Source organism: Anopheles coustani (assembly GCF_943734705.1).
Source record: "Anopheles coustani chromosome X unlocalized genomic scaffold, idAnoCousDA_361_x.2 X_unloc_19, whole genome shotgun sequence".
Taxonomy (NCBI): domain Eukaryota; kingdom Metazoa; phylum Arthropoda; class Insecta; order Diptera; family Culicidae; genus Anopheles; species Anopheles coustani.
In genome coordinates this window covers 112,501-129,771 of record NW_026525125.1, presented here as the reverse complement: position 1 = coordinate 129,771, position 17,271 = coordinate 112,501, and the positions used below count along the sequence as shown (strand labels likewise).

Genomic DNA, 17,271 nt, shown 5'->3' with positions numbered 1-17,271 from the left:
CATGGGGTGGTGGTCGTCGAACAAAGTCGCCTAGGTCGACCACCAGAAAGACCAGTCGTGTTGTAATGGATGTTTTGACCACTTTACTAGGGAAACCTAGTAGGTCGAAGCAAATTTGGGGTTCGAGATGAGTTGGTGAAAGTTGGTCCAACCTAGGTGTGCTTGGTGGAGGTTGACCATGAAAGTAGAGCATGATGGGAATGACCATAACTTTGGTTCTAGATGTCGGATCGGTACACTTTCGGCAGTTTTGGAAAGGTGAAGGCCTGCTCTAGCTATGTTTCCAACCAAGCTGAGCGCCTACTAGTGACCCGGAGGAGGTATTAAGGGTCAAAGGCAAAAAGGGGTACCCTAAAGTGCGTGTGACCAAGAAAATGGGAAAAACGGTATCGCCTATAGCTCAGGCTGTATGGCTCGGATCGGAAAGCTTGGATATGCGTTGGAAAGGTCTTGACGAGCGCTAGCTATGTGTCCTACCAAGCGAAGCGCTAGGTGTTGAGCAAGTCGGTCATATTAGAGGGCAAAGGTGAAAAATGGTGGTTTAGAGGCGAAAATTCACCTTATGATCGAAAATAGCGGGCGAACGATAAGAGCTACGAACACGGCGTAGAACAATCATAAGTACGTTACCACAAGACCTAACTTTGGCCAATATAGAGCGAGAAGATCGGAGGTACCCATCAGGGTGATATGGCTGGTTCAAAGTTGGACCAAAACGAGACTTGAGAAATGGATTGAAACACGGTATCGCGAATAACTCAGGCTGTATGGAACGGATCGACAAGCTTAGATCAGTGTTGGAAAGGTCGAACCGAGCGCTAACTATAATCCCAAACAACCGAAGCGCTAAGTGTTGAGCAAAACTGAGTTATTAAGCGACAAAGTGGAAAAATAATACCAAAATGGCCAAAAATCACACAAGACCAAGAATACCGAGCAGGCGGTAAGAGATAGCGGGTTGACGTAGAATACTTATAAGTTTGCCTCTACGAGACCTAAAAGTCGTCCATAGACAGCGAGAAGATCGGACCACTCTGGAAGGGTGATACGAGTGGTCAAAAATTGGCAAAAATGAAACATGGCTAAAATGGATTTGACTTGTGCACCGTATAGCTCCGGCTGTATGGCATGGATTGTTAAGCTAGGATATGTTTTGGAAAGGTAACACCCAGCGCTAGATACGACTAGAAGAAAGCAAAGCGCTAACTAGCATGATTTGGAAGTTATTAAGTGTCAAAGTCGAAAAATGTTACCAAAATTGAAACTCGAGTACATTGGGCCAAAAAGTACAAGTTGTGAAATTTGGACTTACGAGTAAAATACCGAGCAGGCGGTAAGAGATAGAGACTTGGTGTAGAACAATTATATGTTGGGCATGTTATAACCTATATTTGGCCCGAACATAGTGACGAGATCGGTGGTACCCAAAAGGGTGGTACAGGTGTTAGATGGTTTTCCCAGAGCATAAGCTCCACATGATATGGAAAACGGGAAACATCATAACTTCGGCTGTATGGCATGGAATGGAACGAACAAGGTATCGATGGAAAGAGAAAAGGTAGCGCTAACTATAATTCCTACCAAGCAAAGCGCTAGCATGTGACCGTTCGGGTGTTATTGTGAGTCAAAGTCAGAAATTGTTACCACGAGAGGCGAAAATCCGACTAAGTCCATGAATACCGGGCTGGCGGTAAGAGATACGGCTTGGCCGTAGAACATTTATAAGTTGGCCAATACAAGACCTAAGTTTCGTCCATAGACGACAAGAAGATCGAAGATACGTGAAGGTGAGATATGGGCGTCCCAAAGTGGGCCTTTGAAAAAGTGACAAACTTCCCTTATAACAGCATACACCAAATATCTCTGGCTCTATGGCACCGAATAAGAAGTTGAGGTCAGCGATAGAAAGGTGATAGTCAGCGCTAAATATCATACGAACAGAGTGAAGCGCTAAAGGGAAAGGATCTTGGTGATATAAGGTGACAAAGTCGAGAAAAGTTGCCTCAAAATCATGAAAAATGTGAAAAAATGGCTAAGTCCCGGGTGCCTTAAGGGCAGGTTGATCGAATGTACCGAGCTGGCGGTACGAGATAGAGACTTGGTGTAGAACAATTATATGTTTGGCATGGCAAGACCTACATTTGGTCAATACAAAGTGAGAAGATCAAAGAAACCCGTAAGGGTGATATTGGTGTCCAAAGGTAAAAAGCACTAAGTCTTGGGAAACTTATATGAAGAAAAAGGACCCTGATGGGTCATATGGGATGGATCGAAAAATCGGCTAAGTCCCAAAATGGGGATGTCAGAACTACACTCATGTGTTACCACATCAAGCAAGGCAAACTTATATGAAGCAAAGGACCCTGATGGGTCATATGGTATTGATCGAAAAATCGGCTACGTCCCAAAATGGGGATGTCAGAACTACACTCAAATGTTACCACACCAAGCAAGGCAAACTTATATGAAGCAAAGGACCCTGATGGGTCATATGGTATTTTACGAAAAATCGGCTAAGTCCCAAAATGGGGATGTCAGAACTACACTCAAATGTTACCACACCAAGCAAGGCAAACTTATATGAAGGAAAGGACCCTGATGGGTCATATGGTATTTTACGAAAAATCGGCTAAGTCCCAAAATGGGGATGTCAGAACTACACTCAAATGTTACCACACCAAGCAAGGCAAACTTATATGAAGGCAAGGACCCTGATGGGTCATATGGTATGGATCGAAAAATCGGCTAAGTCCCAAAATGGGGATGTCAGAACTACACTCAAATGTTACCACACCAAGCAAGGCAAACTTATATGAAGGAAAGGACCCTGATGGGTCATATGGTATTTTACGAAAAATCGGCTAAGTCCCAAAATGGGGATGTCAGAACTACACTCAAATGTTACCACACCAAGCAAGGCAAACTTATATGAAGGAAAGGACCCTGATGGGTCATATGGTATTTTACGAAAAATCGGCTAAGTCCCAAAATGGGGATGTCAGAACTACACTCAAATGTTACCACACCAAGCAAGGCAAACTTATATGAAGGCAAGGACCCTGATGGGTCATATGGTATTTTACGAAAAATCGGCTAAGTCCCAAAATGGGGATGTCAGAACTACACTCAAATGTTACCACACCAAGCAAGGCAAACTTATATGAAGCAAAGGACCCTGATGGGTCATATGGTATTGATTGAAAAATCGGCTAAGTCCCAAAATGGGGATGTCAGAACTACACTCAAATGTTACCACACCAAGCAAGGCAAACTTATATGAAGGCAAGGACCCTGATGGGTCATATGGTATTTTACGAAAAATCGGCTAAGTCCCAAAATGGGGATGTCAGAACTACACTCAAATGTTACCACACCAAGCAAGGCAAACTTATATGAAGCAAAGGACCCTGATGGGTCATATGGTATTGATTGAAAAATCGGCTAAGTCCCAAAATGGGGATGTCAGAACTACACTCAAATGTTACCACACCAAGCAAGGCAAACTTATATGAAGGCAAGGACCCTGATGGGTCATATGGTATTTTACGAAAAATCGGCTAAGTCCCAAAATGGGGATGTCAGAACTACACTCAAATGTTACCACACCAAGCAAGGCAAACTTATATGAAGCAAAGGACCCTGATGGGTCATATGGTATTTTACGAAAAATCGGCTAAGTCCCAAAATGGGGATGTCAGAACTACACTCAAATGTTACCACACCAAGCAAGGCAAACTTATATGAAGCAAAGGACCCATATGGGTCATATGGTATTTTACGAAAAATCGGCTAAGTCCCAAAATGGGGATGTCAGAACTACACTCATGTGTTACCACACCAAGCAAGGCAAACTTATATGAAGCAAAGGACCCTGATGGGTCATATGGTATTTTACGAAAAATCGGCTAAGTCCCAAAATGGGGATGTCAGAACTACACTCAAATGTTACCACACCAAGCAAGGCAAACTTATATGAAGCAAAGGACCCTGATGGGTCATATGGTATTTTACGAAAAATCGGCTAAGTCCCAAAATGGGGATGTCAGAACTACACTCAAATGTTACCACACCAAGCAAGGCAAACTTATATGAAGCAAAGGACCCTGATGGGTCATATGGTATTTTACGAATAATCGGCTAAGTCCCAAAATGGGGATGTCAGAACTACACTCAAATGTTACCACACCAAGCAAGGCAAACTTATATGAAGCAAAGGACCCTGATGGGTCATATGGTATTTTACGAAAAATCGGCTAAGTCCCAAAATGGGGATGTCAGAACTACACTCAAATGTTACCACACCAAGCAAGGCAAACTTATATGAAGCAAAGGACCCTGATGGGTCATATGGTATTTTACGAAAAATCGGCTAAGTCCCAAAATGGGGATGTCAGAACTACACTCAAATGTTACCACACCAAGCAAGGCAAACTTATATGAAGGCAAGGACCCTGATGGGTCATATGGTATTTTACGAAAAATCGGCTAAGTCCCAAAATGGGGATGTCAGAACTACACTCAAATGTTACCACACCAAGCAAGGCAAACTTATATGAAGCAAAGGACCCTGATGGGTCATATGGTATTTTACGAAAAATCGGCTAAGTCCCAAAATGGGGATGTCAGAACTACACTCAAATGTTACCACACCAAGCAAGGCAAACTTATATGAAGCAAAGGACCCTGATGGGTCATATGGTATTTTACGAAAAATCGGCTAAGTCCCAAAATGAGGATGTCAGAACTACACTCATGTGTTACCACACCAAGCAAGGCAAACTTATATGAAGCAAAGGACCCTGATGGGTCATATGGTATTTTACGAAAAATCGGCTAAGTCCCAAAATGGGGATGTCAGAACTACACTCATGTGTTACCACACCAAGCAAGGCAAACTTATATGAAGCAAAGGACCCTGATGGGTCATATGGTATTTTACGAAAAATCGGCTAAGTCCCAAAATGGGGATGTCAGAACTACACTCAAATGTTACCACACCAAGCAAGGCAAACTTATATGAAGCAAAGGACCCTGATGGGTCATATGGTATTTTACGAAAAATCGGCTAAGTCCCAAAATGGGGATGTCAGAACTACACTCAAATGTTACCACACCAAGCAAGGCAAACTTATATGAAGCAAAGGACCCTGATGGGTCATATGGTATTTTACGAAAAATCGGCTAAGTCCCAAAATGGGGATGTCAGAACTACACTCAAATGTTACCACACCAAGCAAGGCAAACTTATATGAAGCAAAGGACCCTGATGGGTCATATGGTATTTTACGAAAAATCGGCTAAGTCCCAAAATGGGGATGTCAGAACTACACTCAAATGTTACCACACCAAGCAAGGCAAACTACCTAGGTGAACCCTAGCAAGAAACACGGACCAAGTCAGATGGCCTAAGTCAAGAGTGCAAGTGACCTAGGCAAAGTTGTATGACGGTGAACACCCTGAAAAATCTGGTTAGTGTAGTTTAGACAGGGGAGGTTTCTGGGTCGGCTGAACCTCCTTATTTTGGGTTTTGACCTCCTCAAGAAGCTACACCTAGGCAAACTGCCTAGGGTGAAAGTGCGAAGACCAATCGAATAGTAAGACAAGTTTTGACCGATCGCCCTAGGCAAGCTTGTATGAAGAAAGGGACCCTATGGGTCATATGGAAATACATGAAAAATCGGCTAAGTCCCAAAATTGGGATGTCTGAACTACACTAAAAAGTTACCACATCAAGCAAGGCAAAGTACCTAGGTGAACCCTAGCAAGAAACACGGACCAAGTCAGATGACCTAAGTCAAGAGAACAAGTGACCTAGGCAAAGTTGTATGACGGTGAGGACCCTGAAAAATCTGGTTAGTGTAGTTTAGACAGGGGAGGTTTTTGGGTCGGCTGAACCTCCTTATTTTGGGTTTTGACCTCCTCAAGAAGCTACACCTAGGCAAACTGCCTAGGGTGAAAGTGCGAAGACCAATCGAATAGTAAGACAAGTTTTGACCGATCGCCCTAGGCAAGCTTGTATGAAGAAAGGGACCCTATGGGTCATATGGAAATACATGAAAAATCGGCTAAGTCCCAAAATTGGGATGTCTGAACTACACTAAAAAGTTACCACATCAAGCAAGGCAAAGTACCTAGGTGAACCCTAGGAAGAAACACGGACCAAGTCAGATGGCCTAAGTCAAGAGTACAAGTGACCTAGGCAAAGTTGTATGGCGCTGAGGACCCTGAAAAATCGGGTTAGTGTAGTTCAGACAGGGGAGGTTTCTGGGTCGGCTGAACCTCCTTATTTCGGGTTTTGGCCTCCTCAAGAAGACAGACCTAGGCAAACTGCCTAGGGTGAAAGTGCGAAGACCAATCGAATAGTAAGACAAGTTTTGACCGATCGCCCTAGGCAAGCTTGTATGAAGAAAGGGACCCTATGGGTCATATGGAAATACATGAAAAATCGGCTAAGTCCCAAAATTGGGATGTCTGAACTACACTAAAAAGTTACCACATCAAGCAAGGCAAAGTACCTAGGTGAACCCTAGGAAGAAACACGGACCAAGTCAGATGGCCTAAGTCAAGAGTACAAGTGACCTAGGCAAAGTTGTATGGCGCTGAGGACCCTGAAAAATCGGGTTAGTGTAGTTCAGACAGGGGAGGTTTCTGGGTCGGCTGAACCTCCTTATTTCGGGTTTTGGCCTCCTCAAGAAGACAGACCTAGGCAAAGTGCCTAGGGTGAAAGTGCGAAGACCAATCGAATAGTAAGACAAGTTTTGACCGATCGCCCTAGGCAAGCTTGTATGAAGAAAGGGACCCTATGGGTCATATGGAAATATACGAAAAATCGGCTAAGTCCCGAAATTGGGATGTCTGAACTACACTAAAAAGTTACCACATCAAGCAAGGCAAAGTACCTAGGTGAACCCTAGGAAGAAACACGGACCAAGTCAGATGGCCTAAGTCAAGAGTACAAGTGACCTAGGCAAAGTTGTATGGCGCTAAGGACCATGAAAAATCGGGTTAGTGTAGTTAAGACAGGGGAGGTTTCAGGGTCGGCTGGACCTCCTTATTTCGGGTTTTGGCCTCCTCAAGAAGACAGACCTAGGCGAACTGCCTAGGGTGAAAGTGCGAAGACCAATCGAATAGTAAGACAAGTTTTGACCGATCGCCCTAGGCAAGCTTGTATGAAGAAAGGGACCCTATGGGTCATATGGAAATACATGACAAATCGGCTAAGTCCCAAAATAAGGATGTCTGAACTACACTAAAAAGTTACCACATCAAGCAAGGCAGACTTGTATGAAGAACGGGACCCTGGTGAAAGTAGCAAATATCCCAAACCGAACATGAATATTATACACACAAGAGTACAAACATAAAGGAACACGGACCAAGCGTACCGAGAGAATTGGTACTACAGAGCCCTCGTGGTTCTACACAAAGACTTTATGTTAGGGGTTCAAGCCCCATGGTACTCAAACGGTGACAGTAGCAAATATCCCAAATCGAACATGAATATTATACACACAAGAGTACGAACATAAAGGAACACGGACCAAGCGTACCGAGAGAATCGGTACTATAGAGCCCTCGTGGTTCTACACAATGACTTTATGTTCGGGGTTCACACCCCAAATCGAACGTGGAATTTACTTTCTGATGGTCATGCGGTCGTCCAAAGGGGTCTAGTATCCTGGGATGACAAGCATCACGGGCACAGCTCGTATCAAAACAGTCGAAGAGGCCCGCGAAAGCTTGCTTTCCATGGCTATGCGATGCACAAATTGAGTTTACTCACCGTAGTATAAAACGAACGAACCGAACCTATCCGAGTAGGGATAATGGGCGCAGTAACATACTTCTGTGACCCAGCGAGAGTTGAACGAGGTGACATGAACTGTCAGTGGCTTATATCAGATGGGATACATACATGAGATTGCTTTCAAAGCTACACTCGAAAACCTAACCAAGTAAAAGCGAACGTGGGGAGGATTCGAAACTGGTAACGAAATCTTAAGCTGGAAAGAGTCATCACTATGGATACATATTATGCGAAACCAATCAAGTGCTCAGTACTGATCCAAAACCGAAGAGCACTAGTGAACACCTTAATCTCACCCTAGTTCACATCCAAGTGATCGACCACGTGTGTGAAGCAAAGACCAATCGAATTCCTCAATGAACCGAACACTATGAACAAATGGCCAAAAACGTTATAACTATCCAAACATCCTACTATCTAACGAAAGTCATCACGATGGAACCATACCATGATCTTTAACCTATAGCGCTCACCATATTCCTATCCAGAGTGCAAGTGAACAGATTGCTCACCCCTACCAGTTCACATCCACGTGATCGACTAACATACCGAGGTTACCACAAGTCAAAGTTATACGTTTACAAGCGCAAGACCAATCGAAAACCCCGAAAGCAATCTCGACCCAAAATGTATTATCCGTGAGTGTAGTCGAGTCTCGTACTCGTCATCTGTAATCGTCGGATAGAATATCCAGTACACGGTTGTCTTTCCAAATGAAATCTACATACAGAACTCGCTCTTGGCAAATGGGTGGCATTGGCGCAATCAGGAGCGAGTTCCCGTCCGGGTGCCAAGTGATTGGCAAATGTCTGGGGGAAAGCAACCATATGTTGATTTGTCTGTTAGTGTACTGGGTGTTTGAGGTATGTAGTATCCACGCTTGGTTGGGTGTGTCAGAGGACCGTGAATGCGTTCGCAACCCCAATTGGGGTACATCGGGAATGATTTTGTGGAACCGATGTGCCCGGCACACACTAAGTTTTGTTGCAAGTTAATAGTGTGCCATGTCCGGGGGGGTTGTGATTAAACTCTGGTGAATTGCGTACTGTGGTGATTGGGGTATGAAAGCCCCGCAGTTGCAATGATCGGTCGCGCCTAGCGTGTCCTTTAGTTGATGGTAGGGAAATGAAGGCCCTTGTCAGCTCACCTAAGTATTCATGGAAGTTTGGCATAAGGTCGCTGTGGTAGGGGTATGAAGGCCCCGTCAGCGCATGCACAATCGGGCGCACGAGCGCTTAGCGGAGTCGAATGCCGCTCAAGTGCCTGTCCGGTGCATCGGGTGTGTGTGATACGAGGGCAATGAGGTTCGCACGGGGGCTCGCCTCCCGTGTGCTACCGGACTTGACAACATATAGAACGTGGTGTTTGCTCCTCCGGGTGCAATGGGACAATGAACATTCGAACGCAAAGTCGGAATTCTGGTTGATCCTACCAGTAATATACGCTCGTCTCAAAGGTTAAGCCATGCATGTCTAAGTACAAACAGATTTAATGTGAAACCGCATAAGGCTCAGTATAACAGCTATAATTTACGAGATCATCAACCTAGTTACTTGGATAACTGTGGAAAATCTAGAGCTAATACATGCAACATGCCAGGACCCTCGCGGGAACTGGTGCACTTATTAGTCAAACCAATCGCGGGTTCTCCGTGTCATTGAGTTGAAGTCTGGATAATGATGCTGATCGTATGGTCTCGCACCGACGACAGATCTCGCAAATATCTGCCCTATCAACTATGGATGGTAGTATAGAGGACTACCATGGTTGCAACGGGTAACGGGGAATCAGGGTTCGATTCCGGAGAGGGAGCCTGAGAAATGGCTACCACATCCAAGGAAGGCAGCAGGCGCGTAAATTACCCAATCCCGGGACGGGGAGGTAGTGACGAGAAATAACAATATGAAACTCTTTAATGATGTTTCATAATTGGAATGAGTAGAGCATAAATCCTTCTACGAGGATCAAGTGGAGGGCAAGTCTGGTGCCAGCAGCCGCGGTAATTCCAGCTCCACTAGCGTATATTAAAATTGTTGCGGTTAAAACGTTCGAAGTTGATACTTGTCCAACACAGTCCGGCTCCGCCGACCCGGTCAACCCGTGGTCGGTGGGCCAAGTCGGAATCTGGTTGCGACTCAATGGTGTGGTAGGGCACCAAGTCTGTGTCATGGTGTGCCCTTCAACGGGTGCAAGTGTAACATAGAGCTCGACCGCTCACGTTTACCTTGAACAAATTAGAGTGCTTAAAGCAGGGTGCCCAAACGCCCTAGAATAATCTTGCATGGAATAATGGAATACGACCTTGGTCTAATCTTTCATTGGTTTGTACTCAGACCGGAGGTAATGATTAACAGAAGTAGTTGGGGACACTAGTATTACGGCGCGAGAGGTGAAATTCGTAGACCGTCGTAAGACTAACTAAAGCGAAGGCATTTGTCAAGGATGCTTTCTTTAATCAAGAACGAAAGTTAGAGGATCGAAGGCGATTAGATACCGCCCTAGTTCTAACCGTAAACGATGCCAACTAGCAATTGGGAGACGCTACAACCAGGTGCTCTCAGTAGCTTCCGGGAAACCAAAGTCAGGTTCCGGGGGAAGTATGGTTGCAAAGTTGAAACTTAAAGGAATTGACGGAAGGGCACCACAATGAAATGGAGCTTGCGGTTCAATTTGACTCAACACGGGAAAACTTACCAGGTCCGAACTTATGGAGGTGAGACAGATTAATAGCTCTTTCTCAAATTTAAGGGTAGTGGTGCATGGCCGTTCTTAGTTCGTGGATTGATTTGTCTGGTTAATTCCGATAACGAACGTGACTCACATATGCTAACTAGAACGCAGTCAGCGTTAATGCGTCGATGCCGATTGGAACGGGTTAGGACCTTTCGGTGGAGTATGACCTGACACCTTCGCTGTTCGTGTGCGCAAGTGCACTTACGGTACGCTGCTTAGCAGGACAATTTGTGTTTAGCAAAATGAGATCGAGCGATAACAGGTCCGTGATGCCCTTAGATGTTCTGGGCTACACGCGTGCTACAATGTGGGTAGCAGCGTGTCTCCTATTCCGAGAGGAACGGGAAATCACTCAAATACTCACTTAGTAGGGATTATGGATTGCAATGGTCCATATGAACTCGGAACTTCTAGTAAGTGCTGGTCATCAGCCAGCGTTGAATACGTCCCTGCCCTTTGTACACACCGCCCGTCGCTACTACCGATGGATTATTTAGTGAGGTCTTTGGAGATGATCGTTCGCTGGATCCTCGTGAACCGCGTCTGCTTTATCGAAGTTGACCGAACTTGATGATTTAGAGGAAGTAAAAGTCGTAACAAGGTTTCCGTAGGTGAACCTGCGGAAGGATCATTAGTGGCCAAGTGATCCTTCCAGAAGTCCGAACCTGCGGGTTGAGACTTCGGCACAAGTTGCCATATGATAATTGACGAAACACTATAGAAGTCCGAACCTGCGGGTTGAGACTCAGGCACAAGTTGCCATATGAAAGTTGACGAAACACTAACAAGTCCGAACCTGCGGGTTGAGACTTAGGCACACGTTGCCTTATACATGACTTCGAACAAATACACAAGTCCGAACCTGCGGGTTGAGACTTAGGCACAAGTTGCCTTATACATGACTTCGAACAAATACACAAGTCCGAACCTGCGGGTTGAGACTTAGGCACAAGTTGCCATATGAAAGTTGACGAAACACTAACAAGTCCGAACCTGCGGGTTGAGACTTAGGCACACGTTGCCTTATACATGACTTCGAACAAATACACAAGTCCGAACCTGCGGGTTGAGACTTAGGCACAAGTTGCCTTATACATACATTGGCCAAATAAACAGAAGTCCGAACCTGCGGGTTGAGACTTAGGCACAAGTTGCCATATTATATTCGATCAAACACTAAGTAGTCCGAACCTGCGGGTTGAGACTCAAGACCGTAACAAGATGTCACTATACAAGTCCGAACCTAAGGGTTGAGACTTAATGCGATCTAGATACCAAGTTGACATCCAATACCTGTTGAGCAAAACCAAAGATTCCCTGTTCTCGAATGATTACACTATATAACAGGGAATCATGAAGAAATCAAGCAAGCGTGAAACAAAGTCATCACTTGGGCATGCTCGATAGCCAACCACATGACCTTAACCTAAGAGAGCATGCAAACCACATGATACCTATAAACGATTAACCCGCCCTAGTTCAATCGTTCACCAAGTGATGACTTCAGTATGGCTAAGAGAAAAACTTTTAAATGGGAAAAACTCTAAGTCCGAACCTCCGGGTTGAGACTTCCGCGTCGGAGGTGGGCGCACCTCCTATCCGAAAGATGATGAATCAGGGGTGTTCGGTCAGCAATGGTCGGATGCCCCGTCGTAGTCCAACTATGACAATCAAAGTCAAGACCTCCGGGTTGAGACTTTCCGCGAGTACAAGCATAAAGGAACACGGACCAAGCCGTACCGAGAGAATCGGTACTAGAGCCCTCGTGGTTCTACATTGAGAGAGCCCTCGTGGTTCTCATTAGGGGCTTTATGCAAGTCGTACTCAATACTGTGGTGTGAAGTATAAAGTATAGTCCTCGCCTGGTCCACGCTGCTTCGGCGGTCCTGGGTAAGATAGTTAATTCTAGCTTGCCCTATGTGGAAGAGGACTCAATACCCTACCTGTTGAGCTTGAAACAAAGTCATCACTTGGGCATGCTCATATTGCCATACACAATTACATTATATTCGAATGAGCATGCAAGCGACCCTATATAGACCGAACCAAAACGATAGATACCGCCGTAGTTCACCCCCACCAAGTGATGACTTCAGTATGGCTAGTGTGTGAAGTATAAAGTATAGTCCTCCCCTGGTCCACACTGCTTCGGCGGTCCTGGGTAAGATAGTTAGTTCTAGCTTGCCCTATGTGGAAGAGGACACAATACTTAATACTTAGAGTACAAGCATAAAGGAACACGGACCAAGCCGTACCGAGAGAATCGGTACTAGAGCCCTCGTGGTTCTACATTGAGAGAGCCCTCGTGGTTCAAACTAGATACTTTATGCAAGGCGTACTCAAAACTGTGGTGTGAAGTATAAAGTATAGTCCTCATCTGGTCCACGCTGCTTCGGCGGTCCTGGGTAAGATAGTTAATTCTAGCTTGCCCTATGTGGAAGAGGACACAATACTTAATACTGTGGTGTAATGGACAAGGTATAGTCCTCCACTGGTCCACGCTGCTCCGGCGGTCCTGGGTAAGATAGTTCATTCTAGCTTGCCCTATGTGGAAGAGGACTCAATACCCTACCTGTTGAGCTTGAAACAAAGTCATCACTTGGGCATGCTCATATTGCCATACAATATTCCATTATCTACTAATGAGCATGCAGCTATATGATTATAACCTGTAAACGATTACCCCGCCGTAGTTCAGCGCTTCAACCAAGTGATGACTTCAGTATGGCTAGTGTGTGAAGTATAAAGTATAGTCCTCCCCTGGTCCACACTGCTTCGGCGGTCCTGGGTAAGATAGTTAGTTCTAGCTTGCCCTATGGTGGAAGAGGACACCATACTTAATACTGTGGTGTAATGAACAAAGTATAGTCCTCCACTGGTCCACGCTGCTTTGCAGTCCTGGGTAAGATAGTTAATTCTAGCTTGCCCTATGTGGAAGAGGGCATACAAGACAAAGTATAGTTCTCCCCTGGTCCACGCTGCTTCGGCGGTCCTGGGTAAGATAGTTAATTCTAGCTTGCCCTATGTGGAAGAGAGCATACATGAACCAAGAACGAAGGTTATGATCGAGGAATGATTCGACAACTAACCGATGGTATGAAATGTGAAGAATTCAAGCAAGCACACAATCAAGTCATCACTTGGGCATGCTCGATAGCCAACCCTATGACATTAACCTAGTAGAGCATGCGAAACCCAATATATATACAAGTAATGTAAACGATGCCTCCCTAGTTCAGCGCTTCAACCAAGTGATGACTTCAGAATGGCTAAATCAAATCGGTTCAAAACATACCATCGGTACCCTATTGAAACACACAAGTCGATATCAAACCTCTTAATTGTGTAGTCCTCCACTGGTCCACGCCGCTGCGGCGGTCCTGGGTAAGATAGTTCATTCTAGCTTGCCCTATGTGGAAGAGGGCACATTACTCAATACTGTGGTGTTATGAACAAAGTATAGTCCTCCTCTGGTCCACGCTGCTTCGGCGGTCCTGGGTAAGATAGTTAATTCTAGCTTGCCCTATGTGGAAGAGGGCATACAAGACAAAGTATAGTTCTCCCCTGGTCCACGCTGCTTCGGCGGTCCTGGGTAAGATAGTTAATTCTAGCTTGCCCTATGTGGAAGAGAGCATACATGAACCAAGAACGAAGGTTATGATCGAGGAATGATTCGACAACTAACCGATGGTATGAAATGTGAAGAATTCAAGCAAGCACACAATCAAGTCATCACTTGGGCATGCTCGATAGCCAACCTCATGACATTAACCTAGTAGAGCATGCGAAAACCAATATATATGTAAACGATGCCTCCCTAGTTCAGCGCTTCAACCAAGTGATGACTTCAGAATGGCTAAATCAAATCGGTTCAAAACATACCATCGGTACCCTATTGAAACACACAAGTCGATATCAAACCTCTTAATTGTGTAGTCCTCCACTGGTCCACGCCGCTGCGGCGGTCCTGGGTAAGATAGTTCATTCTAGCTTGCCCTATGTGGAAGAGGGCACATTACTCAATACTGTGGTGTTATGAACAAAGTATAGTCCTCCTCTGGTCCACGCTGCTTCGGCGGTCCTGGGTAAGATAGTTAATTCTAGCTTGCCCTATGTGGAAGAGGGCATACAAGACAAAGTATAGTTCTCCCCTGGTCCACGCTGCTTCGGCGGTCCTGGGTAAGATAGTTAATTCTAGCTTGCCCTATGTGGAAGAGAGCATACATGAACCAAGAACGAAGGTTATGATCGAGGAATGATTCGACAACTAACCGATGGTATGAAATGTGAAGAATTCAAGCAAGCACACAATCAAGTCATCACTTGGGCATGCTCGATAGCCAACCTCATGACATTAACCTAGTAGAGCATGCGAAAACCAATATATATGTAAACGATGCCTCCCTAGTTCAGCGCTTCAACCAAGTGATGACTTCAGAATGGCTAAATCAAATCGGTTCAAAACATACCATCGGTACCCTATTGAAACACACAAGTCGATATCAAACCTCTTAATTGTGTAGTCCTCCACTGGTCCACGCCGCTGCGGCGGTCCTGGGTAAGATAGTTCATTCTAGCTTGCCCTATGTGGAAGAGGGCACATTACTCAATACTGTGGTGTTATGAACAAAGTATAGTCCTCCTCTGGTCCACGCTGCTTCGGCGGTCCTGGGTAAGATAGTTAATTCTAGCTTGCCCTATGTGGAAGAGGGCATACAAGACAAAGTATAGTTCTCCCCTGGTCCACGCTGCTTCGGCGGTCCTGGGTAAGATAGTTAATTCTAGCTTGCCCTATGTGGAAGAGAGCATACATGAACCAAGAACGAAGGTTATGATCGAGGAATGATTCGACAACTAACCGATGGTATGAAATGTGAAGAATTCAAGCAAGCACACAATCAAGTCATCACTTGGGCATGCTCGATAGCCAACCTCATGACATTAACCTAGTAGAGCATGCGAAAACCAATATATATGTAAACGATGCCTCCCTAGTTCAGCGCTTCAACCAAGTGATGACTTCAGAATGGCTAAATCAAATCGGTTCAAAACATACCATCGGTACCCTATTGAAACACACAAGTCGATATCAAACCTCATGATTGTGTAGTCCTCCACTGGTCCACGCCGCTTCGGCCGTCCTGGGTAAAATGGAACATTCCAGCTTGCCCTATGTGGAAGAGGGCACATTACTCAATACTGTGGTGTGAAGTATAAAGTTCAGTTCTCCCCTGGTCCACGCTGCTTCGGCGGTCCTGGGTAAGATAGTTCATTCTAGCTTGCCCTATGTGGAAGAGGACACTTAATACTTCGTCTCTAAGCGGCGGCTTGACTCCTCCCTACGGGGAACGGGTTTACGCGCACAGCGGCGGCTTACGCACTATGGCAGTCATGGATGCCTTACGTTTCTATGAAAAGTGTGTTCCTCCCCTGGTCCACGCTGCTTCGGCAGTCCTGGGTAAGATAGTTAGTTCTAGCTTGCCCTATGTGGAAGAGGACACGTAGACTTACTGTGGTGTGAAGTATAAAGTTCAGTTCTCCCCTGGTCCACGCCGCTTCGGCCGTCCTGGGTAAAATGGATTCATCCAGCTTGCCCTATGTGGAATGAGGACACTTAATACTTCGTCTCTAAGCGGCGGCTTGACTCCTCCCTACGGGGAACGGGTATACGCGCACAGCGGCGGCTTACGTTATGGCAGTCATGGATGCCTTACGTTTCCATGAAAAGTGTGTTCCTCCCCTGGTCCACGCTGCTTCGGCAGTCCTGGGTAAGATAGTTAGTTCTAGCTTGCCCTATGTGGAAGAGGACACGTAGACTTACTGTGGTGTGAAGTATAAGGTTCAGTTCTCCCCTGGTCCACGCCGCTTCGGCCGTCCTGGGTAAAATGGATTAATCCAGCTTGCCCTATGTGGAATGAGGACACTTTATGCTTCGTCTCTAAGCGGCGGCTTGCTCCTCCCTACGGGGAACGGGTATACGCGCACAGCGGCGGCTTACGCAAGTTAGTCACCCTCGGCAGTGGATCACTCGGCTCATGGATCGATGAAGACCGCAGCTAACTGCGCGTCATAATGTGAACTGCAGGACACATGAACATTGATAAGTTGAACGCATATTGCACGTCGTGGGAACCTACCATGATGTACAGATGACTGAGCGCTTATATTTGAGAAATGTATCGCATACATTTAACTACGCCGTGACACCCGTCACGAGACGTGCACCATGATGTTAACTAGGGTCGCGACGACCCGCTAGCATTAAAGAACCCGTGGTTTACAATATACTGGCATTGGAATTCGAAGTATTTAGAGCGTCCGTGTTCCCGCGTGAGGCGGAAGTACGAGGAGAAGGCGTGCTTGTGGTGTCTGTGGTGGTGTTTACTGATGTCTAGCTTCAGCTTATTTATTTATTTAAATAGAAGCGAAGATGTCAAAGTAGCGTCGAAGCAGCAGCGGTAGCACAAATGATTCAAGTATGGAAGTTGACCAAAGGAACACAAACAAACTAGCGTATGGGCAATGGAAGGTATCAGTGAGTTAAACCACACGCGGGCTAACAGCCCGTTAACCGAGTCCAACGGTACATATTGGACATTGAAACAAAGTAGTCGCAAGCCAGATGTGACGATAACAACCGCAAGGTACATAAGCCTCAGTTCATGTGTGACAACCCCCTGAATTTAAGCATATTAATAAGGGGAGGAAAAGAAACCAACCGGGATTCCCTG

At 45.6% G+C, this 17,271-nt stretch overlaps 2 non-coding genes across 2 annotated transcripts in view; both read left to right on the top strand.

The window, feature by feature from the left end:
* The first annotated feature begins 16,548 nt into the window (after positions 1 to 16,548).
* LOC131270259 (5.8S ribosomal RNA) lies at positions 16,549 to 16,703 on the top strand. Its single transcript, XR_009179368.1, has one exon. It is a non-coding gene; the product is annotated as a 5.8S ribosomal RNA (ribosomal RNA).
* A 487-nt stretch (positions 16,704 to 17,190) lies between these two features.
* Positions 17,191 to 17,271, top strand: part of LOC131270253 (large subunit ribosomal RNA) — a 4,089-nt gene continuing 4,008 nt past the window's right edge. Inside the window, exon 1 of the ribosomal RNA XR_009179363.1 lies at positions 17,191 to 17,271. This exon is cut by the window's right edge and continues 4,008 nt beyond it. This is a non-coding gene — a ribosomal RNA (large subunit ribosomal RNA).